Source organism: Vulpes lagopus, chromosome 2 (genome assembly GCF_018345385.1).
Source record: "Vulpes lagopus strain Blue_001 chromosome 2, ASM1834538v1, whole genome shotgun sequence".
Lineage (NCBI taxonomy): Eukaryota > Metazoa > Chordata > Mammalia > Carnivora > Canidae > Vulpes > Vulpes lagopus.
Genome location: NC_054825.1, coordinates 127931109 through 127956915, shown reverse-complemented (window position 1 = coordinate 127956915; position 25807 = coordinate 127931109). Strand labels below are relative to the sequence as shown.

General features: G+C 46.0%; 1 long non-coding RNA gene across 2 annotated transcripts in view; it reads right to left on the bottom strand.

The window, feature by feature from the left end:
• Positions 1 to 25807, bottom strand: part of LOC121485786 — a 77031-nt gene that overhangs the window by 2226 nt on the left and 48998 nt on the right. The window contains exons 4-5 of one of the 2 annotated variants that reach the window (XR_005986365.1): positions 1770 to 1825; positions 371 to 508 (exon numbers count right to left, since the gene is read on the bottom strand). This is a non-coding gene — a long non-coding RNA (uncharacterized LOC121485786). The remainder of the gene's footprint in view (positions 1 to 370; positions 509 to 1769; positions 1826 to 25807) is intronic. The other variant, XR_005986366.1, reaches the window with a different exon arrangement.

Below are 25807 nucleotides of genomic sequence, written 5' to 3'. Positions count from 1 at the left end.
CCACTTCTTTTCTCAGTGTTTGGAACTGGACACTTTATCTCTTCCAGGATTCTTTTTTTCCCTGAGGCTTCATGAGAACTTTGCCCTCTGATATCTACAATATTTAGTGTTGCTCATTTTTTCCTAATTTTTACTTTCCCTGGATTTTTTTAGATGATCCCCTCACCTCCCAAAGTTGTCACTCTCTTTCTTCTACTCACATGTTCCAGAATCCTGGAAAGCACATTCTTATTCGTAATCATGGAAATGACCACCCACTAAAGGTAAACCCAGAAGACAATTCCAAGTGAATCATTCCTAAACCGTCACTAGCAGTCACAGGGATTGCCCTGACCACAATGCTGGAGAGATGCCTGGAAGACTTGCTCACCTGGCGAAATAATCATTTACCCTCCTCCACATCTCCCATATTCCACAGGGAAGCCAAGATTTTCATTGCATGACATCTCCAAGATAGTAATCAGCACCATTTAATCTTCAGGTAAATGCGCAGGGTACCACACTGACCCTATAGGACATGAGAAATCAGGAGCTGATGTGAATCTGCTGATCATCCCATGGTTATAGGAATCATGGCATAAGTCCTGAGGGGGTTTCCCTTGTAGATCAACATGGCAAAGTGCTTGGTCAGACTCTAAGCTCAGACTGCATGGGCTCAAATCCAAGTTCTACTGCTGACTAGCCGGGTGACTGGGGCAAGTTACTCAAACCTCGCGAGCTTCCATTACTTCATGCGTAAAGTGTTTCAAAGAGTGTCGGGCACAGCAATAAATGCATGCTCTTTTTTATCATTGCTGCCTTCAACACATTTGGGTCAGATTATGAGCCTTGTTAAATGAATAATTAATTAAACTGCACATTTATTTCCACCAAATATAATTAAAATAACAACTATGTTAAATTTGCATGGAAGTGAGGAATCTGGATATGAACAAAGTGGTTTGTGCCACTTTGCCAGCTATGTGCCAAGTACTGTATAAGGGCCCAGGAATATCAATGCCATTTAATATTTTCAATGATGCTGTAACTTAGGGATTAGGACTGGTCCCCTTTTATATGGGGACAATGGGGATTCAGGAGTGGTGATGAACTGCCCATGGTCATTCACTAATGTGAAGAGAGGCTATTTATTCATACCCAGTTCTCCGACCCCAAAGCCCATGCTTGAACTGCTATGAGATACTGTCCTTCTGACTAATAGCTTATACAAAGCCAAGGTCAAGAGGGCACCTGGGTGGCTCAGCAGTTGAGCATCTGCCTTTGGTTCAGGTCGTGATCTCAGGGTCCTGGGATCGAGTCCCACATTGGGCTCACCGTGGGGAGCCTCCTTCTCCCTCTGCCTCTGTCTATGTCTCTCATGAATAAATAAATAAAATCTTTAAAAAAGAAAAAAAGAGGCAAGGTCAATATGTCAGATGTGAAATGAAATTCAGCAAGGACCAAATTGTGTATGTATTTACACGTGTGTGTTTGCATAAGTCAGATTTAACAATGAGGAGAAAAACCTGAAATAGTTCTTTCCCGCTCACTGCCCCAGGCCTATAAGACAGAGATGCCTGAGGGGAAAATACTACCGTGCCAACAAAATTACCCTGGAATGAAAGTGGACTCCCCAACTGAGTCTGACTGGCCTCCATATTTCTCTTTGCTTGTTCTTGATCTTGGCTCTTGTATGAAAGGCTTATTTGTTCTAATTGTTAGAGTAGCCACTGAATCTGTCCTCAGGCAACAAATTCTTTACTCTTAGCCCTCGAATCTTCACTTCTCACCTGTTCAGAGTCGTTCAGAACCCCATCAGTGTCAAATTACAGGAGGGCCCAGGAGTCTGCATGAGGGGAAACAAGTCCTTTTTAAAAGTGAGGCTAACACATGGAAAGACACAAAAATGAGGAGCATGCTTGTGATAATAAACTTAGAAACTTGAAAGCACACAAATTTATTATCTTCCAGTTTTGGACATCAGAACTACAAAATGGGTCTTACTAAAATCAAGGTGTCAGCAGGGCTGAGTTCCTTCTAAAGGCTCTAGGGGAGAATCCATTTCCTTGTTTTTCTAGCTTCTTTTTTTTTTTTTTTAAAGATTTTATTTATTTATTCACGAGAGACACAGAGAGAGAGAGGCAGAGACACAGGCAGAGGGAGAAGCAGACTCCATGCAGGGAGCCTGATGTGGAACTTGACCCCAGGACCCCAGGATCATGACCTGAGCTGAAGGCAGACGCTCAACCACTGAGCCACCCAGGCACCCCTGGTTTTCCAGCATCCAGAGGCTGCCACATTCCTCAACTCTTGGCCTCTTTGGCCAGCAACCACATCACTCCCACCTCTGCTTCCATTGTCATACCTCCTCTGACTCTCCTGCCTCCTCTTTCTCTCTCAAAGACTCTAGTGACTACATTGGGAAGATAATGTCCCTATCTCGAGAGCCTTAACTTCATCACATCTGCAAAGCCCCTTTTGTCATGTAAGGTAACGTATTCCCAGGTTCTAAGGATTAGAATGTGGACATCTTTGGGGGACCATTACTCTGCCCACCACAATGGGTCTTCTATCTGTTTAGGTTCCCAGGATTCTCACCATAGCTGCCATGTTTTCACCTGTGGCATGAGACCTTCACTCATGGTGGGAAGGAGCTTGCAGAGCTCTGCACTCCCCAGAAAGCCTACTATAAGCATGTGGGTCGTACATGGGAAAGCCTTCCTGAAAGCTTTACAGTAGAAGGGATCCAAACAGATTACTGGCCAGAGGACTTGAATCATGGAGGAGTAAAAAAGGTCTGCCTTTGTTTGTACCCTCTACTGTCTCTGCTTAGCTGGGCCCAGGAGAAGGAAAGGATGAAGGCAGGGTCTCACCACCATTTTTTACATCAGGAGGCAATAGCGCATCTCACAGGTGTCTCAGAAAGCCAAAAGCCACAACTCCGAGAAAAGAATATATTGCACAGCCCATGCACCTGCCTACTTGCCTGCTGTATTAGTCAGGAAGCTCTACCCTGTGGCCCTTTGACAATAACACCTGGGCCCTTCCCCGATTGGTCTTGGGAGAAGCACCTGTCTTTTGGGGGAAACATTTGAATGGCTTTTTTTTTTCCAGCCAGCCTGTCTTGAACATGCCCTGTGATGGTTCATTGTCCCTGGGGCTGTTTTGGGACTTTCCTTCTTGAACAAGCAAGGCCCCTAGAGATTATGAGAGTCGTGAGATTCTCTGATTCACTGGCTTACAGACAATCCTATGGGGAAATGGCACTGTGTTCTACTTGCACATCTGTAATTGGACTCAGAACTTGAGAAGTGGACATTTGGCTGCAGGCTAAATCCCCCTGCAGCAAATATTGTCACAGCTGAGAATCTCTGTGGATCCACAGTATTTCTAAGAACACAGATGTCCCCTACAACTTTCTGCCTGTGATTTCTTGCGTATATCTGCTTTATCGGGAAGCTTAGCATCGCTGTGGTCTGAGGCTAGCTCCCAGTGCTATATAAATAAGTAGATGCACTCTTCTGTGCTATAAAGCACTTGGCTGCATCTGGGATTCTATTACTATCTCCTCTGGGCTTCTGTAGGCTCTGTTTGGTATTGGCCACACAGCTCTGCCCTATGGCTGGCTCTGTTCTTGTTGGGAGGTTGCGTCTGTTGGATGCAGGCTGTCGGACCACACAGGGACTGTTAATAAACTGTTTACTCCACGCTGGTGTTCAGGCTGGGACACCCAGTGTGGTCCACCTCCACCTTAATGACCGGATCTCTGTAGCTCACACCCCCTAATCAGGTACTTCAGAACCGGCTGGGGTTTCTTTCTTTAGTCTGGCAAGCTCTTTGCTTTTCATCCTTTGCTCTTACATCCTGCCTGAATTTTCTCTCCATTCACTCTGGAAAAGCAAAAAATCCAAATGTCAGACCCACCAAGTAGCTTTAAGTAATCGTTCTTATTTCTATACAAGAGGCATTTGGGGAAAAGAGAGCATGTTTTAAGAAACCACTGAGTTTTAGACATTACTCCAACACAAAAGCTGCTCATCTTTCAGGTAAGGTGATGGTCAGGGTCCGTGTAGCAATGGCAAAGGGAAGCTGACCGCCATTTTCCCTTCTAGAAGTCTTTTGGTTACATTTAACTTTGCCACTTGCACACTCTAGGAAACTTCTTCAGACCAGACGATGAGGATGAGCCCCCTGACCAGTGAGGAAGAGAGAAAGACCTTTGTGGCTTGCCCCCTTGGGAGAAGAAAGCGGAGATCTAGAGCCACAGGGCCCCTGCCCCCTGCCTCCCTGCGTGCCTCCCTCAGCCATTCCAAGGATGCTGACAGCCATAAAAAATCAGGCCTGTTAGCAACAGGAAAGATCACAGGCCTTGATTCCTGTCGAGCTCCTCCAACAACAGCTGCCATCTGGCTCACCATCACAGACGAATGCGGACCCTGATTTATGGGGCAGCCCGGGTCAGGGAGTGGGCCACGTGCATTGCCCTTTCCCCCACAAACACCCCAGTGGGCCGCGGCCTGGGAGAGGGCTACTGCAGGTCATCGATAAATCCTGGGGATAAAACAATGCAGAAGTTATTAAAGGGAGCGGGGAGGGGACCAATGTGAGTTATTCCAATTACAGGCATGGTTATCTTCTTCCGTGCAGTTCAAAGCGCGTGCACCCTAATGCATTTCAGCGGCTAATAAAAGTACCGAGGGCTGCTTTTTTCTTCTTGAAACCCACAGAGCTTATAAATTATAGTGTAGAGGGGTGTGAAAGATACATGGTAGCTTTGAAGCAGCGCTGACAGCCTCAAACTAATCGATCATTGAAGGAAGTCCACAGTAATAGATGATGCACCATTTATCTAAAGCAAAAATAGATAGTCGCCCTGTGGGAATAGGAAGGAAAAAAAAAACTAAAATGAGGGGTGGGCATGGGGGGACAAATGTAACATTTCTGATGTTTCAGCTACAGGCTTTAAAACCAGAGGCTCGGGATCCCTGGGTGGCGCAGCGGTTTGGCGCCTGCCTTTGGCCCAGGGCGCGATCCTGGAGACCCGGGATCGAATCCCATGTCGGGCTCCCGGTGCCTGGAGCCTGCTTCTCCCTCTGCCTATGTCTTTGCCTCACTTTCTCTCCCTGTGTGACTATCATAAATAAATAAACAAAAATTAAAAAAAATAAAAAATAAAACCAGAGGCTCAATAAATAAATAAATAAATAAATAAACAAACAAATACCAGAGACCCTGCGGCTTCACCTGAGAAGAGGGGGTGGCACAGAGGGACCGGACCACCATGGCCTGGGTGCGCCGAGGGGACCAAGACCTTTACTGTCTACAGCTTTTCCAGACGAAACTTTGAACAGAACCCTCCGCGGCTGGCCATGAAGTTCTCCTTAGCGTTTATTGTACTAAAAGGGAATTGGCTGGAAATTATAATTAAATTGTGTTTGTGTGGCCTGGTTGTGCGGGGGGGCGGGGGGGTGCAGAGATTTAGGGAAATGATCGTGTCGTACAAAATATGTTAGAAGATGTACCTGTGAGGACGCCTGGCTCAGTGGTTGAGCGTCCGCCTTCCACCCAGGGTGTGACCGCAGTGACCTGGGATCGAGTCCCTCATTAGGCTCCCCAGAGAGAGCCTGCTTCTCGCTCTGCCTATGTCTCTGCCTCTGTCTCTGTGTGAAAAAGAGGAGGAAGAAGAAAAGAAGAAGAAGAAGAAGAAGAAGAAGAAGAAGAAGAAGAAGAAGAACCACCTGTGGTTGTGCAGCTCCCAAGCCCAGCCACATGCAGCACAGAAGTGGAGCACCGCTGGGCCCAGACCTCCCTGCGGAGGTCCACAGGGAAGTCCTGCACCCCATGTCCTTTCATCTGGGAGATGGAGGCACTCAAAGATAGTTTGCTCTTTCACGTAGACTGAGCACCTCCCAAGCCACATGTACATTTGCTTAAAGGAAGACACTTTTTTTTTTAAAGAAATACAAAAAAAAAAAAAAAAAGGAAGCTGTAGTCTGTTCAAATACAATCCCTAGTTACACTTGATCAGAATTTTACTACATGTGTGTTATATGAGAGGGCCAGGCAAGAATGGCCTCAGCTCCCGACTCTTGCGTCTCTCTCCAGACCCCTGCAGTGCTCACATGCCACCATGTTATTTAACTATATATTTAACTATATATTTAACTATATAACTATATATTTAACTATATATTTAACTATAATCACAGGTTGGAGGGTGCTGCTCCTCTGCTGTGATTCTGCGGCCATCACGCTCCTCTCCGACAGCTCCGCCAAGCCCTGAACACAACATTGAAGGACTTTCTCAACACATCCTTGGGCTCTAGCCTCACCATTGAGCGTGCCCTCATCTCACTGCCCTGTGGCCACACCCCACAACGGGCGGTTCATCCCCTCTCACCTGCCTGCCTCCCAGAGTCCAGTGGCATCTGCCTAGAGGGCCTTTGGCTTCTGCCTGAAGGTCTCTCTGGCATGCATCCTCCTAGATGCAGCCTGGTGATCACCAGTCCACCCCTCCTGTGGTTGGCATATTCTGTTGTCACAGGGGACTTTGATACTTTGCTCTCAACCCCACACCCCACTGGGTGCTGCTTTTGGGGCTTGACCTTGAGCACCCACCTCGCCTCCTCCAAACCATGTGTGTGCCCACCCAGCAGGCCTCTCTGGTGAGCATGCAGTGAGTGGCACGTCTTCCAACTGGGTGACAGATGCAGAGTGATGGCTGAGGGGGCCTGTGCTGTGGGGCAGGGGGTGACGGGGCCCACTAACAAGCAGTAACTGGGAACTCAGGCAGGTGAGCTGCCTCTGAGCTAAGTTTTCATCACGATGGGCTGTCATTTACCTTCTCCAGACCCAGTAAGCAGCCTGTTTCCATAAATTAAAACAGAGCGAGGGATCCCTGAGTGGCTCAGCGGTTTAGCGCTTGCCTTTGGCCCAGGGCACGATCCCCGGGATCGAGTCCCACGTCGGGCTCCCGGCATGGAGCCTGCTTCTCCCTCTGCCTGTGTCTCTGCCTCCCTCGCCTCTCTATGTGACTATCATGAATAAATAAATAAATAAAAAATCTTAAAACATACACACACACACACACACACACACACACACACACACAGAGCGAGGCAGGTTTCCTGAGTTGATTTTAGGTTCTGCCAGTCACGAACCAGGAAACTCTGGGGTGTCTCTCACCTCCAGGAGTTATCGGAGTGCCCGTCCCAGACGGTTGCTGCAAGAATTAAATGAGGCAGGAGTGCAAAGTGACTGAGATAATATCTGGCACAAAGTCAGAGTTCAATGGCTGTTAGCTATTATTAGTTATTACTTCTAATGCTCACACACAACACAAGGTCAATTTCCCCATCCGGCAGCAAATAGGCCATGAAAATATTACAAATAAGGATTCTGTACCCAGAATTACAATTATTCCTTAGTTTTCCATGGTTCTAATGCTCTTCCCACAAATATTTTATCCCATATAGTAAGGAATGTGCTAGACGGTCCTAATTTCAAATAATCTTACCAATAGTTTTCATAAACCATCCAAACATCTGGGAAACAAAGTACTCTCACCACCCAAACGACATCCCCCAGACTGCCTCTTTTACCTAAAAGTGGAGCTTAAAAATATATATATAAATATATGTATTTTTTACATATATGTATACATTACATGTTTTACATATATGTATACATTATAAAATATATGTATATATTTACATATATAAATATATGTATATATTTACATATATAAATATATGTATATATTTTTTAGCTTAAGCTTTAACTCTTTTTTTACACTTGAAAAATATGACCTACATTCTATGGCCCTCGAGCTTACTGAGGTCATGGAGCAGCGGCCCCATTCCTTATCCACCAAGGCAGTCCGGGAGCAGCTGGGGGACCTCTGACTACAAGCCCATCCTCCTGGGCCATGGGGCCCAGGTCCTGCAAGGAGAACCTGCGCTCATCTCAAGGGCAGCTTGGAAAAGGCTGGAGAATCACCTGGCTCACTCAGATGCTTCAGAAACACTCGCTGAATGAACGAATGGAGCAAACAGATGCACACACACAGCACCCGGCCCGGCACATGGGCCCATGCACACTCCATGGATGGGGTGGCCGGCAAGGAGAGGTTCTTGGCTCCTGCTCCTACCCCAGAGACCTCTCAAGCAGACCCCTGGAGGAGTGTGTTGTCCCCGGTGTCCCCTCTAGGTTCCCATCAGAGGGCATTGGTTGCCCCGAAGCCTCACATGTTGTGTGAACTGTGTGTGGTGCATGCGGTGCCCTGGAATTCAGGTTCCAGAACCCCCTCTCCTCCACCCAGCATAGCCAGTGTGGGGAGCCCTTCGACACAGGCATCTCTTCACTATCCTGCACGAAGGATATTTTTCCATTGGTGAACTGAATGCTGTTTTGTTTCCACGGTGAGAAGAGACCCTGGCATTGGGAGCAGGTTTGGGGAAGGCGGAAGGACCTCCAGCCTGGATGGGGGGGATTGCCCCGGGGGCTGTGACTCGGGTCACTTGTTGAGCAGGGGTGAACCTCTTCTGTCTCGTCCATCCCATTCCAGATGGCAGTGCGTGTCCCCAGGGGCCGAGGCATCCCCCCCTCTGACTTCCCTCCCTCCTTCTGCCCTTTCCATCCTTCCTTAGTCCTCTCCAGCCTAGAATCTGATAAGAGTTGCAGGAAATAATTGGAAACCAACCTCCCCAGGTGTTCATCATATAAAAAAGGACAGCTCTGTCTGGCGTAGCTGTTGCCACTGGTGCTTCTCCTGGTCGACCTGAGACTTTTAGTGTCCTACAAATGAATATTAGTAAATAAATAAAAGAAATGCCTTTTTTCACCTGGCGACTACTCAGCCTCCTGATAATTAACTCGCTCTTTTCTCCTCCCTCTCTTACCAACCGTGAGCAGTAACGTTCTCTGGCAAACAGGTTGCTCGTGACTGTCCTGCCAACAGGTGTTTTCCGTAGAGGATGAGCTGTCCCATGGAGGCACATGTTGAAAGCCAGAAGCTCACAGGTCAATTTGCCCCATGCAATGGGATTTTAAAGGTTGATCCTACATTGAAAAATAGAGACTTCACAAGAAAATTCATATTTTGGCCATTTCTTGGAAATTAGGAGATGCTTTTGGAGATGGTGGGCCTACATTCCTACTTGGCAGGAATTGCCTGGTGCCTACATTCCTACTTGGCAGGAATTGCCTGGTGCCTCTCAGCACCATGGCCTCACACTTCCTCTTAACTCTTGAGACCACAGCTGAATGTCAGATGTAATTTATCATTTTATTAGTTCTGTTGTTTCTCTTACAGTAGAGATATTTTTTCTGTGCCCATATGCTGTGAATTGACGATGACTGAAAATTCATGATCATTCCTCCCATCGAGAAAAAGGAAGTCAATTTCCCCTTTTGAATCAGGGCTGGCCCATGACTTGCTCTGTCCAACAGAATGTGGTAGAAGTGATGCTGCCTAACTTCTTAAATGGGGCCATTAGACATTCAGTTTCTGCTTTCATGTACTTGGAACACTCCATCTTGGATCTCAGCCATCCTGCTGTGAGAAGCCCACACCACTTATAGAGGCCATCTGGAAAGAACTAGAACATTCCATTCCACAACCCCAGTTGAGCTCCCAGCCAACAGCCAGCCCCACCATCAGCCATGTAAGTGAGCAATCCTGGACATTCCAGCCTGGTTGTGCCTCCAAATGATCACCACCCTGGCTAACACTCCATGCAAAAAAAATACCCAGCAGACCCCAGTCCACCCACCAAATCATGAGAAGTAGTACATGGCTGTGGTTATTTTATATCACTAAGTTTTGGGGGTGGTTTCCTCTGTAGCAATCACTAATCAAAACATCCTATCATTATCAAATTTGAAGAGGAAAGAAAGGTAGATAAGGAGACAGGTCTCAGGAAAAATGGAAGAAAGTAAACGTTTTTGGAACTGAAGACTCTTCCTACTGAATTGGTACATAAATATCCAGCTTGCTTCAAAAATTTACACCGCCAGTTCTCAAAAGCATTTCTGTCAAGGACTCTGGCTCTAAGGGCCAGAGTGGCCACAGAGGCCTGCAGATCACAATCTAAGTTCTGCTTCTTTCTTACTAGCTTTCTAATGGTGAGCAATCATCAATTATCTGACCTTCAATTTTCCCGTCTTTGCAAGTGGAATACCAGTATCTGCTCTGCTAACCTTAATGGATGTTTTATAAATTGTAAAGGACTTTGTAAATGCAAAATAGTTATTTGCATTTTATGTCCCCAATTTTTTTTTTAAAAGGCTATACAACTCCTGGGATACTCTAAAAGTATGCTGTATTTATTTGAAATGCTGAGAGTGACATATTGGAATTTGTCTATCCAGCTGACCTTGAATTCCAGGTCTACGGAGCAGGGATGACAAAAAGATTTCAACTCCTATGCCTAATCAGGTGTGTTTACTGCCTGGAGAACTGTGTTGCAAATGATCTGAGGCCACATCTGGGAAGGGAGATGTGTACATGCGGGCCATGAATTGACCCTCAGCATGAAAAATCTTCTTTTTTAATTTTTTTAAAGATTTTATTTATTTATTCATGAGAGACACAGAGAGAGAGAGAGAGGTAGAGACACAGGCAGAGGGAGAAGCAGACTCCATGCAGGGAGCCTGACATGGGACTCAATCCCGGGAATCCAGGATCACGCCCTGGGCTGAAGGTGGTGCTAAACCGCTAAGCCACCCGGGCTGCCTGAACAATCTTTTTTTTAAAGGGCTTTTTCTTTTGTTTTTAAAGAGCCTTTGAATGAAATAACAAAGCATAAGTTAGGGGACTGGATTTGAGCTGTGTGACTGTGACCATGGACCACACATAACTTTTCTGATCTCCAGTCATGTCATCTGCAAAATGACAGTGAGGATGAGGATGATGACGCACTTATTGAACATTGACTCCATGGTGGATATTCTCTTTCTCTTGATCCCTACAACAACCTCTTGGAATAAGGTCTGTTTCATCATTACCCCCATTTTACACATGAAGACATGGAAGCACACATGGAGAACTTGCCGATGTCACACAGCTAGTAAGTCTGGGAACCAAGACTTGAACCCTGATAGTATAGACCAAATGTTGGCAAACTTTTGCAATAAAGGGCTAGAGAGTAGATATTTCAGGTTCTGTAAGCCACACAGTGGCTGTTGCAACTCAAAAACTCAACTCTGCTGTTGCAGCTCAAAAACAGCCAGGGACAATACGTAAACAAATGGGGTGGCTATCTTCCAATAAAATTTTATTTGCAAAAACAGGCAGTGAACTGGATTTGGCCTGTGGGCTGTAGTTTACCGACCTCTGGTCTAGGGAGGTGCTTTCCAATAGAAACAATGCAAGCTGCAAATTACACAGATTACGTATATAATTTAAAATTTTATGTAATTCATATTTTCTACTCACATTTTAAATAAAAGTTCAGAGACAGGTGAAACTAATTTTAATACTATATTTTAAACACAATATATCCAAAATATTGTTTCAATGTGTTATCAATATTTTTTAAATTATTGAGATAGTTTACTTTTCTTTTTTTTTTTTTTATATCTTTGAAGTCCAGTGTGTACTTTATACTTAGAGCCCATCACAGCTGGGACCACATGTAGCTGGTGACTACACGGAGGCCCTCAGGTCTAGAACCCAGCCTTTCTGTCTGCCTCAGCAGGACCTTGGAGCTAATACATAAGAACACAGGAGAGAAATGCTAATTATTGGTTTTGATTCATTTGGGTCTCTTGGATGGTTCCCAGGTCCTACCTTGTATGAACCATTTCAAGAGTTTGATTTTAATTTAATGATTTGGAATTCAGAATGCATTTTTCCTTAGAAACAACACTATAAATGGCTGCTAGAGTGTTGGGCCCTTCCACAAAGCCCTAATTAATGGGCGGTATACCTGTCAAACACAGTGTGGCTTGAATTACCCCTAATGATCATCCACAATGTGATTTTCTGCTAGCTCTAAGGATACTGGGAACAAACTCTGGCCTTGGGCAGCAGGTCAAAGCAGGTGCCCCTCCCTCCCCTGCCCCCACCCCGGATCTTTTGTGGCCAGGCCACCCTCTGAGATCTGAGTCATGGTCTGAGCAGTTGTCCCTTGTTGGCGAGAGCTCCGATGCCCATGTGCTTTGCCTGAATTCTGGGAAGGCTGCGTTCCTAAGTCAGAGGTTGCCCAGCCCAAATGCCTCTCTCTCCACCAGTGTCTTATAAAGGGTCCAGTATATACATTTCATTGCTTCCTATAGGTACAAGTTCAGGCCTCAGAAAGCAAGCAATAGAGCATTCAGTAGCGATTCCCAGACTGTGGAGTTTAATGGATCAATAACATTTCAAAACCAAAACTAAACTGAACTAAACTGGAGAACCTATATAAAGTGGCCTTCTTGCAATTTTTCCAAGTAAACACATTAAGGGGGTAAAGACCCCTACCATACACTGGCACCAGTATTTTAACATCAGAATAGCGTTTTAATGCTGAGTAAAGGAGGGAGGGGGCTCAGAATTAGAGACACTTTTTTTTTAATCGAATAAATTTGATTTTGTAGAAAATTCCTACTGCATGGCCTTTATTTTTAGCATTTTGTCAAGGACCTTAAAAACTTTGCCTCCAGAGTCATGGGTTCTCAGGCTAGCATTTGGGAGCCCGAGTGACTAAAATGGCTCAGGGCAGTTGCATGGGATAATGAAAGGTCTGGGAAGTAAGCAGAGGGAGGGACATGGCAGCAGAGCCCTTAGGTGAGCTCGCCTCCCACCTTCAGGAGGGTTTTGGGTAAGAGACATAACTGAGACAGAAAACAGACCCTTTACTGGCACTACTATCTTAGGTTCACATCTCGTGGGGGACTTTAGAAGGTATTTACACATCCCTTTTACCTCCTTGGATCTTGTCCAAAACTCCACAAGTTAAACGGAGAAGATACGCCACGTATCGTATAGATTAGACGGTGCCATGGACGGAATTCCCAAGATCGCTGCTCTAAATTTTTTATTTTCCTTTTGGTGACTTTTTACTACAGCCCATGTTCAACACCCGAGGAATGGATTTGGAGAACTGGAACTCCTGTAAAAGGATGACTCTAACGCTCATTCATCTTATAACCTGAGATGTTGCCTCATCTATAGGACAAGAATTATAAACTCCATGACAATGAGGGCTCACTGATTCCTCTGTAAAAGGGTCTCAAAGCTCCTCTGATGAAAGGAAAAGCAAAGTAGAAAGAATCCTTACAATATATGTCTCCAGGCCGTGGGTTTTCTTCTCAGGGGTGGGCAGGTCCCCAGCCACCCTCCTGCCGCCTTGGGTACAGGCTCCCTGGGTACGGGCTCCATGTCCTTTCTTCTCTCCTCTCTGCAGCAACCCCGCCCCACTCATCACCGCCATGGCTGAGCAAACAAGCATGCAGGCTCCTACCTGGGTTTTGAAAAGTTACTTTAGTGACCTTTCCTGCCATTAACCATTTTGGAAGAGTGATTGTCAATGGTAATCTCATCCAGGGTTTTCCTGATGAGATTGTGTTTGAATTATCCCCAATTTTCAAAGATTTGAAAGACCATGCGCGTGCGCGCGCACACACACACACACTCACACACACTCACACACACACTCACACACACTCACACACACACTCACACACACACTCACACACACACTCACACACTCACACACACTCACACACACTCACACACTCACACACACTCACACACACACACTCACACACACTCACACACACTCACACACACTCACACACACACACTCACACACACTCACACACACATACACACACACACTCTCACACACACACACAGCCAAATATGGATGACAAGACCCCAGCTCTGGTTGTTCAGCACCTCAAATGAGTTCAGTCTGGATATTTTGAGCATCACTGAAGTGGTCTGCGTCCACCCCACCTCCCCATCTCTACCCTTCCTGCTTCACATTTGCTTTTTAAAACCATGCTTCTGTTACTAACGGTTCCTTCTGAACCCAACATCCAGGGCTTTGAAGTAACCATATAAAGCAATAGACAGACTGCAAGCAAATGGCAGAGCACTGAGCCTCTGAGCACAGAATTTTCAGCTTACTCCTTCCTCTTGCTCTTCACCATCTCTGGAATTCGGCTTTGAACGGGACTCAGCCTTAGATGAAAAGGCGTCTCTCTGGTGTGTGGCAGCCAACGCTCCGTTTCGCCCACTCGTTTCTCCCCAGGCCTGGCGTGCAAGGCCCTGCAGCCCGGGGGCAGCCCACCCCCGGCAGAGGGAGACAGGGGTCCGGGGCGTCTGGGGCGCACCGGAGGCTGACGCCCTGACCCTGAGCTTGTTGAGCTTGTCCCTCAGGGCGGAGGTTCCCACTGCTCGGGAGCGCCAGAGGGTTGGGAGGGAGGGAGAAGAAACAAATCTGCGTGCACAGCACCTCCCCCCGCAGGGTGCCAGCGCTGACGTCCTCCGCACCAGCTCCCCTGGGAAGCGCTTCCCGCTCCTGTGTCCTCCACCTTCCTCTTCCTAACTCTCCCTATTCTCTGTCCCCACCCCTTCTCCCGAAGCCAGACACGGAGGCGTGGGTGCGAGTCCTTCTACTTGCCGTGGCCGTGGGAAGAGCGTGCTGCCGCCTCAGGCACAGCAGAGGAGGCTTGTGCAACCCCGGGTGCTCCACGGGGCATCTTGGGAACCTGCAGGTTTACACCGGGGGCATCTTGCCAACATGCAGGTCCACACCTGGGAGGGTCTTTGGGCTCAGAGGCTGCTCTTCCACCCGACAGCCGGGTGCCGAGGGCGCACCCCTCCCCACCGTCACAAGGAGCAGTGGGAGCCCCTCGATATTTCGTTTCTGTCTCTTGGCTCAGTAGCCCCTCAGGAGCCCTCCTCCTCCGCGCCGCCCACCGTGTCTGCTGCCCGCTCCCAGCACTCACCTGGTGTCTCCCGGGCCGGGCGGCGCTGCCACAGCCTCTGGCAGCTGAGGTTCGCAATACCCGCCACCCGTGGGAGACTTTCTTGGGTACCTAGAAGCAGAATTGCCGGGTGGGCCTTGGGTGGACGTCACTGGATTAAGGGCACCCAGACTGTCCTGCTGTGGACCGCGCCTCATCCTACAATGGTCTGGCTGAGGGGCACCTGGGTGGCTCAGCGGTTGAGCGTCTGCCTTTGGTTCAGGGCGTGATCCCGGGGTCCTGGGATGGAGTCCGGCATGGGGCTCCCCAGAGGGAGCCTGCTTCTTCCTCTGCCTGTGTCTCTGCCTCTGTGTCTGTCTCTCAGGAATAAATGAATAAAATCTTTAATAAATAAATAAACAAACTGGTCTGGCTGAGACTTTCCACTATTATCGCAAACACTTTTGCGGTGGTAACAGTCACACCCGCGACAGGTGGTGGTGATGGGCTTGGGCGGCAACTGCGGTGGGTGGCAGCCTTAGGAACAGAGGCCCAAGGGGCTAAGGCGAATTTTGCCTGTGGCGTTTGACTTAAGCACGAAGTTGTTGTCTCCATGAAATTGCAAATAACTCTGTGTGGCTCTGGATTGGCCTGAGGGCAGAGCCAGGTAGGCTGAGGAGCACCGGGGTAACCCCTGCACTTACTGTCCTCCCTCTGCAGCCCTGAGGGGGCCTGAGGACAGCAGCCTCCCCTAGGAGATGAGACAGAGGCCCCAGGGGCCCAGCCCATCCTGACTCCTTGGGGGCGCTGCCCTAGGAAACTGCTAACTTCCCTGGGCCTCTTCACACACCATTGAGGACACCAAGGCACAGAGGGAGAAAGCCTGGCTCTGAGCAGCAGTCACCTGCCCATATCCTGGGGGCAGGACATCCAGGCAGGCGGCGGGAAGGAGCATGACTGCGGAGCATCGCTCACTACCGCCCAGGCGCCAGGGTGCATGATGCCCTGTGCCCTGGCTCATTCACACCCTGCCCACCCCTTCCCACCAAGGAGGCTCTCCCACGGGCTCTGGGTGGGGACGAACTCATGCAGCCCCAGCTGCGTAGGCCCCCTCATGACAACAGAGAGTGTTCCCCCACATTTTCAAACACTTGTGGGGGCGGAGGTGATGCTGCTCACAGCTCCTGGAGCCAAACTGCCCATCCTGCTGCCCCTGCTCAGTGTCCACCATACCTCTGAAAGAGCCTGGCAAAACAGCTTAGGAAAGAAGATTCTAGAGAGTAGAGGTGGTTTCCCTGAGACGACAGAAGTGTGAGCATGTCAGTGCAGGCAGGAGTTGTATCTCCCGGTGGTCAGATATCTAAGTCTCCAGCTCCTTGAAGAAGGTGTTTGTGGCCGAAACCCCGTGTTTAGGCCCTCAGCAAGGGCCGGGTGCTGGGCCTCCCAATGATATGTGTTACCTCGTCCCCCAAGGCCCTGGTCTCTTGTGCTGCCCATTGCACCCATGAGCTTTCTCGACAGCCTCATTGTCTTCATCTTTCTCCTCCTCCTCTTGCTTCTTCTTTTTGCTAAAAACACTTGCATTGTGTCTCCACCTGGAATAAGACCTGTCTGTCATCAATGTCGTGTGCCTTCTTATTCAGAGGTTGATATGTAATAAAGCAGAAATTGAACTTTAAAATACATTCACACTATACAGGCAAGAATTGTGTCTGGGGCAGAAAATGCTGCTGATGTTTGAGTGTTCACATGCCCATGAATGTCCCACGCTCATATTGCTCAGGATGCTGATATGACATCCTGAGATACTAAGTAATTTCCTCACACAAGAGTTACCCCATGACCCCCTACCTGCTTCTACTCATGGTTGCATGAACAGAGCCACAAGTAGAAGAAACCAAAGAAGTTAATTCTTGGATTTTCAGTGTTAAATAGGTTCTTGAAACTCAGAATTCATGGCCTTGAAGCCCAGATCCAAATCTATAAAAGTTGAGAATTTTGAGAGAAGGCAGGAGGGTTGAATTTCAAAAGGCTACCCCTTCCCAAAGCATGAAAACAGAAAGTTTGTGTCATAACAAGACTGGAGAAAGAAGTAGACAAAGAGCACATGCCCTACCTCAGGGAGACTGGATAAATGTAGTCTATACCAGGGAGGGAGGAGCTGGGAAAGCAAGAGGGTCACTCGGGTGTGTGATGCCTCTGCTTACCCTTCCTGTTTACAAGCTTAGTCCAAGAGAAAGAAAAATAATGGAATCCCTTTTCAAGTTTGGAGATGCCAGGGTAGTGTCCACCCACCTGCACCTTATTTCCCTAGCAGATCATCAGACCTCACAGGGAAGCCTCTGCTCCACTATGGTGATATAGTAGCTCATGACATGTATGGGGTACAGGCATTAAAAGGAAGAGGGAGATAAGAAAGTCTGCATCTAAGACAAGGAGATGCTAGAGCCAAGGTTCATATGGGGACACTCTCAACATGTCTGCAGAATCACCCGTGGACAAAAGGTAGAATTCTCTCTCAGTTTAGGACCAAGACAGAGCAAGATGAAGACGGAGACCCCTTTGAACCAATGCCCTCAAAGTACCTGTGTCAACTCCCAGAGTTTCACATCACCTCCAGAAAGAAGATGAGCAAGACAATCCTAAATCTAACTAATTTCACTGGGTACAACAGGTTGGTTACAATTCCTACCTATGTTGAAAATGTTGGGCCCATGGGATCAAGGGGGATCCAGAGGCACCAACAAAATGGCAGTGGACCCTCCATCTTGTTACCCCCGCCTCAGAACTTTCCCATCACCAGCAAACCACCCAAGGGCACATCATCAGGGAGACAGGACCTATTCAGGAAACTTGAACTGTACCTTACCCAGACCCCATATAAGGGCATAAGCAGTTATTGCCCCATACCGATTCCACCAGTAATATGCCCTAATACCTATCACCCCAGACAGACACAACCCCTTACCCCACCCCACTTAAAAAGCTCGCAGGTATTCCCTTTGGGTGCAACTTTCCCGGCCCATGACTTCCCTGGCTTCACTCCCCTGCAGGGCTGGGGAACCTCACCCGAGAGCGATTCCATTAAAAGCTTGCCTCGACCCACCTTTGCCTGGCCTTTCTATTTCATTTCACTATCAACTGGATCAAACCTGACAGAAAAGTTCTCACATATCTGACAGGAAGTAGCCCTTCCCACCTGTGAGGGGCCACCAGATGCCTGGTGCTGCCAGGTACTGAAAGGGAAGCAGCCCACTCACTCCCTTCCTCCTCCAGCCATGGACTTGACTACCATGTTGCTCCTGCCCTGTGTGGAGTTCCACACCCATGTGACAAAGTCACTGTTGGTCCTCCCAAAGCCACTCTTCCCCAGGTGCCACATCAAGGTGGAGGAGTCCTGCGCAGAGGAGGGCACTACCCTCTGCCTGCCTCTGGACCATACATGGTGCCTCGAAGCAGCACCACCTATGCGTTTTGTTTTAAAATGTCTCATGGAAAGAGTTTCTTCATTCTCCACCCAGAGGAAAAATTCTCAACTTGGTATCTGCAGATAGAATTCAAGAGCCTGGTAGACTTGCTTGGGGGAAAAAATCCCACATATTTATTTTTATGAACCTCTAACTGAAATTTCCTTCTATGACCCTTTGTAGTACTGCAATTTTGTCACCAGTAGAATCACGGATATCTTTATATCATATATGCTCATCACTTCTTCACATTACAATAATTAGACCCACTACTGGGTCTTGTCATTTAAAATATTAAGAAAGAAGCACACATATTACTATTTGACAAAATGTTTGTTTTCATTCATAACTATATTTCGATAGAATTAGTTTCCTTTGTAATTCTATGTATTTCATTTTGTGCATTTAAAAAAAGGAATGTTTTTTTGATAAGGGGACCAGAAACTTACTCCGATGGCTGAAACTTACTCAATGCCATAAAAATACTTAAGAATCCCAATCCATAGTGACTGCACCAGTTCACATTCCCACCAACAGTGCAAGAGGGTTCCCCTTTCTCCACATCCTCTCCAATATTTGTTGTTTCCTGCCTTGTTAATTTTCCCCATTCTCACTGGTGTGAGGTGGTATCTCATTGTGGTTTTGATGTGTATTTCCCTGATGGCAAGTGATGCGGAGCATTTTCTCATGTGCTTGTTGGCCATGTCCATGTCTTCCTCTGTGAGATTTCTCTTCATGTCTTTTGCCCATTTCATAATTGGATTGTTTGTTTCTTTGCTATTGGGTTTAATAAGTTCTTTATAGATCTTGGATACTAGCCCTTTATCTGATACATCATTTGCAAATATCTTCTCCCATTCTGTAGGCTGCCTTTTAGTTTTGTTGTTTGTTTCTTTTGCTGTGCAAAAGCTTCTTATCTTGATGAAGTCCCAATAGTTCATTTTTGCTTTTGTTTCACTTGCCTTCATGGATGTATCTTGCAAGAAGTTACTGTGGCCAAGTTCAAAAAGGGTGTTGCCTGTGTTCTCCTCTAGGATTTTGATGGAATCTTGTCTCACATTAAGATCTTTCATCCATTTTGAGTTTATCTTTGTGTATGGTGAAAGAGAGTGTTCTAGTTTCATTCTTCTGCATGTGGATGTCCAATTTTCCCAGCACCATTTATTGAAGAGACTGTCTTTTTTCAAGTGGATAGTCTTTCCTCCTTTGTCGAATATTAGTTGACCAGATTTACCCCAAAGATACAGATGCAGTGAAATGCCGGGACACCTGCACCCCGATGTTTATAGCAGCAATGACCACAATAGTCAAACTGTGGAAGGAGCCTCGGTGTCCATCAGGATGATGGAAAGATGAATGGATAAAGAAGATGTGGTCTATGTATACAATGGAATATTATTCAGCCATTAAAAATGACAAATACCCACCATTTGCTTCGACATGGATGGAACTGGAGGGTAATATGCTGAATGAAATAAGTCAATTGGAGAAAGACAAATATTATATGGTCTCATTCATTTGGGGAATATAAAAAATAGTGAAAGGGAATAAAGGGGAAAGGAGAAAAAAATGAGTGGGAAATATCAGAAAAGGAGACAGAACATGAGAGACTCGTAACTCTGGGAAACGAACAAGGAGTGGTAGAAAGGGAGGTGAGCGGGGGGTGGGGGTGACTGGGTGATGTGCACTGAGGGGGGCACTTGATGGGATGAGCACTGGGTGTTATTCTATATGTTGGCAAATTGAACACCAATGAAAAATAAATGAAAGAAAGAAAGAAAGAAAGAAAAAAAGAAAGAAAGAAAGAAAGAAAGAAGAAAGAAAGAAAAAAAGAAAGAAAGAAAGAAGAAAGAAAGAAAGAAAGAAAGAAAGAAAGAAAGAAAGAAAGAAAGAAAGAAAGAATCCCAATCCATGCCAACCCAACCCATCACCCAGAAGAAACACACCGTTCCCTCTACTGCCCTCCAGTGCCCTCTTAGGCTTGCTATTTTCTGCACTCCTCTCCCTCCTTTTCCTCTCTTCCACACAATATTTATTCTGTCTCTTGCTGTCATCTTCAACCCCACTCTCCAGCAACCAAACAGGAGAGGGCCATGGGAACATGGCCTCTCTCCCCAATGCAAGTGTAAAGCAGAGACAGAGGCCCTCCTTGGAACATAGCTTCTTGCAGCCAGGTGTGTCTTAGAGGAGTGCATAATTTATTTCCTGTTGGATGGCTCTTTGTTTAGGAAAAACAAATAAGGCCCTTTGGCCAAGAAAGCTGATACCCAAAAGGCCTGGATGAGTTGCCCTAGGGGAAAGAAAAAGAGGTAAATAGCTCTGTCAAGTAGGATGGGAAGAATTTTGACATTCTGTGTTCAAAAGGGCGTGGCTCTGAGGAGGGGGGAGAGGAAGCATGGGGCAGGTGGCAAAAGGTTGAGATTTAAGTTAGGGCCTGCGCAGCACCTACTCACCCCCACTCAAAGGCAGCAGGCTATCACCCCTGTACCTAGGTATCTGGCTTGGTGAGAGTGTCAATCACATGTGTTCCAGCAACCCAGTCAAGGGGAGGGCTGGCAACCCAGCCCCAGCCAGTCAGACCTCTTCCTTGGGTAGAGGGATTTTAGTGTGGGAAGGCAGAGAGCTGAGCCATCTGGGTGACCCTCCCTTAGTCCTGCCTCCCACCCCTCACCCCCAACCCTGACTCTAGGAGGTGCTGGTTCCCCTCCTGGCTGAGGTCTGGTTCTTCAGCTAGCCCTTCAATTTATCACTCATTCCTTACCCTTCCTAGAAATTGATTTTTTGTCCTTTTTGTTTTATGGGCCAGAAGTAGTTTCTGCTGCAAAAACCAAAATATCCTGTCTCAGGAAGGCTGAGAAGAAGAAATGATCTGTGGGAAGTACAATAAGAAAGGAGTGTAGCCAGAATGACAGCAGGATTTGAAAAAAATCTGGAGATGGTGTCCTAATCTCCACTAGCAAGTCCTTCGTTCCACACGCAGGGACTTAATCTCTCTCCATAACCCAAACCACCGCTAAGTGTCTGCTTTCCAAAGTATTGTATTAATTCACATCCCCAGAATTGTGTATGAGAGTTTCTGTTTTCCTACTTTTCCCCTAGACTTTGATATTGTTAGATTTATCCATAGATTGGGATATAGCCTGCCCCATATCTAAGTGGAGCCATGTAACAAGTGATGGCGCCACTTCCGGGCTAAGGCAATTGAGAAGGCTATGCCTTCCTACCCCCTCTTTCTTCTTCCACCAGCTGAATATGGGCCAGCACTAATACCTGGGAGATCCTGAAGTAAAAACCCCAAAGAGAGAAGGAGCCAAATCCCTAAAACCCACTTGGAGCACAACAACTTGTCACTGAGGACCATCCACTTTAGATTTTACATGAAGGAGAAATAAGCTCGTAGCTTTCCTGAGCCATTATAAATTTGCATTTACAGCATCTCTTGCTACTCCAATTAATAAGCTCTGTAACCTAATACAAACATACCTCATTCTATTGTGCTTTGTTTTATTGTTCTTCACAAATATTGTATTGCTGGGATTTTTTTACAAGTTGAAGGTTTGGGACATCCCTTCACTGATCATGTCTATAAACACCATTCTTCCAACATTAGCTTATTTCTTATCTTGGTGCCACATTTTGGCATTCTTGCAATAGTTAAAACTTTCTCATTATTATTATATTTGTTATGATGATCTGTAATCAGTGATTACAATTTGCTTTAAGTCCAGAGAATGGTTAGCATTTTTTAGCAATAAAGTATTTTTTAATTAAGGTACATACATCTTTTAGACATAATGCTATCACACGCTTAACAGACTGCAGTATAGGGTAAACATGAAAAAATTCATTTGACTTGCTTTATTGCAATATTCACTTTATTGCCATGGTCTGGAACCAAACCTGCAATATGTGTGATTATATGTCTGTAATTCCAATTCATGATAAAATAGCACTAATACACTATTTACAATAGAAAAGGAAAGAAAGCACTCCAAATGTCTGTTAGTAGAGAAATGAATAAATGAATTTAACATAGTCATATAAAGGACTACAATACAAGAGTCCAAATGAATAACTAGATCTATATATCTCAATATAGATGGATCTAGAAAACAATTTAGAGTGAACAGAGCTAGCTTCAGATGTTAATACAATTTGATGCTATTTAAGTGATAATTAAAAAAAATAAATCTATTATGTGTAGACACATAAATGTATGAAAAGAGTTGATACCTGGACTGGAATGATACCATAGGGATGGTGGGTGGGGCTGGCAGGGGGCAGAATTGAGAGGGGAACTTTGGACACTTCATAATATATCTATAATAGTTTCTTTTTTTTAGAAAAAGGGTTAGGACTAATTGTGTTCCAATATTAACATTAGGGATAAGTCATTTGGTATGGCAAATTCTTGGATATCTGTTTTTTTTTTTTTCAAAGATTTTTAAAAATGTATTTATTCATGAGAGACAGAGAGAGAGAGAGAGGCAGAGACACAGGCAGAGGGAAAAGCAGCCTCCATGCAGGGAGCCCGATGTGAGACTCGATCCTGGGTCTCCAGGATCAGGCCCTGGGCTAAGGCAGAGCCAAACTGCTGAGCCACCCAGGCTGCCCGAATATCTTTTTATTATCCTCAGTGCTTTTCTGCTTGATTTCTTGTCATGTTTCAACAACAAAATTATACCCAAAGAAAGAAAACTCTCATAGGCTTCCTCAGCTTGGAGGCAGAGAGCTCCCTGCTGGCTGTCACTCTGTGGGGGCCTCCTGTTTCATTACATGGGGGCAGTGACATTTTTCTGCTAAAAATGGAAATAACCCTCTTCTTAGGCCCCACAGTTTCTTCCCTTCCATCATTCCTTTTTCCATTTCTTATCTGCAAAAGCATCACCACCCCCAAAGGTAAGAACATTCTTCCACTTTTTTCCCATGGTGGAGATTCCAGCTAAAGAAAATTTCAGTTCCAATAGCAAGATAATTCCCATGAATAACAAATGGTAAAAGGAGCAAAGAGATATAGACAAGTGACATAAACATGTACCATACATGTTTAGAAGGGAAGGAACAATTTCAAATATGTAAAGAGCTTACAAAGTTCAATGTGGGTTCCCATTTTTTAAATTTAAATTATAGTTAGTGAACGTATCGTGCAATATTGGTTTCAGGAGAATTCAGTGATTCATCGCTTACACACAAACCTGGTGCTCATCTCATCATGTGCCCATCACTCCTTTAGCCCATCCCCCCACCCACCTCCCTCCATCAACCCTGTTTGTTCTCTATCATTAAGAGTTTTAATGGCTTGTCTCCCTCTCCTCTTTTTTTCTTTTCCTCCTTCCCATATGTTCTTCTATTTTGTTTCTTAAATTCCACTTATGAGCGAGACAGTATGGTATTGTCTTCTTCTGACTGACTTATTTCACTTATCGTAATACACGCTAGCTTTATCCATGTTGTTGCAAATGGCAAGATTTCATTCATTTGATGGCTGAGGAATATTCCATTGTGTTTACACTATGTGTTTACACTACATCTCCTTTATCCATTCATCATCAGTCGATGGACATTTGGGGTCTCTCATAGTTTGGCTATTGTTGACAATGCTGCTCTAAACATTGGGGTGCACATGCCACTTCAAATCTGTATTTTTTTTTTGTATCCTTTGGGTAAATACCTAGTAATGCAATTGCTGGATTGTAAGGGTAGCTCTATTTTTAACATTTTGAGGAACCTCCACAGTGTTCTTCATGGGTTCCCCTTTCACATAAAATAAACATGAGTCTCCACTGATGGGAGACCATAAAGTTTCACATGTGCAAGGATTTCATTGCAGTCCATATTGCAGGAAATGAATATTTATATCTTGTATTTTTACCTTTGTGACTGAGGAAACATTTCATTGTTAAGAGTCATGAAAACAAGGACAAAAAACCCCACAAGAAATTAGGTACGACCCAGTGCTACCCTTCTGCAGCAAGACACTTTCTATTTCTAGGATTCTCAGTTTCAAGGAGGTGCTGTGAGTTGTACATGCTTCTGGATCTGGAAGGACACACATCCCTCCCTAAAATACCATCACATCTATTTCCTAGTTCTATTGTCAGAGAAACTGTCGCCATCAATTACGTGGACAGAATTGCCGGAAGGCCAATCCCAGAACATGAATGTCTAAAACAGGGCAACCGTGTGGCTTCCTGTTACATCTGACCTCCGCCTCCCTCCCTCCCCAGGAACAGTGCCAAACCCAAAATCCTTAGCTTGAGAGAAGTTGCCTTGCTATGAGACACATCCTTATTGAGAAAACTCCTGCACCCACTGAGACAAGAAGTGCACGGAAGACAGAGGGAGGCTGCTTTGCCAGCCAAGCTCCATGGACTAAACTGGAGTCCCGTGGGAAGGCGTGTGTTTATGACCGCGGCTGAGATGGAAAAACGGGTCGAGTAGTTGATGACAGGAGACCCTATAGGAGTGCTGACCTGTTTCCCGCCTGCTTGGCTGGGTGGCGAGTAGTTCTGGTCAATAGTACGGACTTTGGCAAATGTTCTGATGATTACATAATTCTGGTGGTCGCAGTGCCTCCCTGCCACCCCCTGGAAGGAACAGATGTCCCCACCCTGGGGAGCAGGAGGTTTTAGTACATAGAATAGGGGCTCTTGAAGTGGATCAAGGAGGAGATGAGGTATTACCTCCTCCTCGACATTCTGAGGGTCATTTTTTAGGGTTTGAAGCATGGAAATGTTCATTCAGAGTACCTCCAACGATGGAAGGAGGGAGTAGCCTATAAAGAAGCCTGGAGGGTCTGGGCCTGTGTGCTCACTGTAAGCCTTTCTCCTTGTTGTACTTCCATCTCACTGGCTTCAAAGTTCAGAAAATTCTCATGAAGGTACAGTCTGAACTCCACTGTAGATGGAGAATTAAGGGGAAGGGCTGGTTGGGGGGATAGAGGGACACATTCCTCATTCTGGTCGTCACTGGGGACAGCTGTATACTGAGGGCCACTGGCAGCAGCAGTGGCTGAGACAGGACAGAGGCCCAGCATCAAGGAAGCTCTGTAGCTGCTGTAGGAATCATCCCAGGAATCCATCCAATCCATCCAATCCATTCTTGCTCCTCAGTGAGCAATGAGGACCCAATGCTGAAGCACCTTGGAGGACCTGTGGCAAATCAAGGAAGCAGCCTTGGGAGGTTCTGGACTTTCTATTAGCTTGGTCAATGGGATTTGGAGTTGTTTTATATGAAATGTCATATTTCCTAATATTCTAATATCCCCTTCTTTACTGACAGAATCTTTGAAATTTAGTTGGGTAGATGGCCTTTCTTGTGGTTACCAGCTTGAACTCAAGCATTATTCCTGTATAGATACATTTGACAAAATAAATTTCAGACTGAGTAAAATATAGCAGCTTAAACCCGATAAAAGTCTATTTCTCTCTCATGTAGAAAGTAGAAAAATTAGTGGCATGGAC